General features: G+C 39.2%; 1 protein-coding gene across 1 annotated transcript in view; it reads left to right on the plus strand.

The window, feature by feature from the left end:
• Positions 1–1,286, plus strand: part of LOC106526799 (probable G-protein coupled receptor 158) — a gene marked incomplete at its 5' end in the record, with an annotated part of 25,264 nt that overhangs the window by 13,674 nt on the left and 10,304 nt on the right.

Consider the following 1,286-nt stretch of genomic DNA (forward strand, 5'->3'; position numbering starts at 1 on the left):
GCTACATCATGGGGACCATTTTCCAGAAAAAAGCACTGACTTGTGGGGACCCAATGCACTTTATGGGGACCAACATCACCCATGGTTACAGATGATGATTTTAGGTCAGGAATAAGTTCTGATCCAAGGTGTGATTTAGGGTCCAGTATGTACTGGGGTGGTTATGCACTTTCAAGATTAAAGAAAAATCGAGTCAGAGTGTCTGTTTCATTAACGGTTGCCATCCTAATAGAGCAAGTGCACCCTTAGCTTTTTTTTAAAAATACGTCTAACAGTTTTCTCTTCCTGTCCCAGTTTGTGCTGCTACCATCTGTTCCCTCAGTAATGTTCTGTTCCAGTTCAATTAAGTCCTGCTGAAATGCATTAATGTAATCCTGTTCTGCAGCCACAATGTGAGAGGTATATCACTGACAAAACGTTCAAATTTGAATTCTACCATTGTCCCACCATCTAGCAAGAGACACAAAATCTTTTTTAAAAGTGGAAAAACTCAACATACTGTAAGCTCTTTGAGTCAGATGGACGTTAAAATGCCAGTTATGACAGCAATCTGACTGTATTTTCATTTTTCATTTAATGTTTATTATGACCCCATTTATTTATTTATTTAGTCAGTGATTTTTGGTCAACTGTAGCACAAAAACGGCTGCGCCAATCAACATGAAATTTGGCAGGGAATGTAGATAAGTCTGACCTACACTGCACCAGCCAACGGTTTTACAATAGACCCCATATTTGAGGAGGGGGCTCCTTTCAAAGTGGGGGTGTCTGGACATGCAAAAATGCTTATAACTCAGAAACTGTTCAGCATAGAAGCTTCAGATTTCTTTTGTTGTTTAGCTCTGATGAAGCTCTATCCATCAGGCCCACCAATCAGTGCAGATGATCAAAAAACTCACTGGAGATATAGAAGCTTTGGTGAATCTGTTATTGTAACTTTGGTTTATGTAAATCCTGTCCAGCCTGGCTGCTTTTATACTGTCCCCCGTCACACTGACCCAGGTGTCGATCAGCTCCACAAGATCATTTTCCTGTGATAAACAGAGAACTGATGGTGGAAAAGGTTCCCATTTATCCTTGTCAGGTGAAGCATCAATGGTGCAGTTCCAGTCCCCACCTAGCACAATATCTGAGCTATGAATAAATCTTTTCAGTTTGTTGTTCAAATAACTGGGTGCAAATTGACAAAAACAAAAGGTAAGTTTCTAATACAGGTCCTTCTCAAAAAATTAGCATATTGTGATAAAGTTCATTATTTTCTGTAATGTACTGATAAACATTAAACT

This window comes from Austrofundulus limnaeus, unplaced genomic scaffold (assembly GCF_001266775.1).
Source record: "Austrofundulus limnaeus strain Quisiro unplaced genomic scaffold, Austrofundulus_limnaeus-1.0 Scaffold294, whole genome shotgun sequence".
Lineage (NCBI taxonomy): Eukaryota > Metazoa > Chordata > Actinopteri > Cyprinodontiformes > Rivulidae > Austrofundulus > Austrofundulus limnaeus.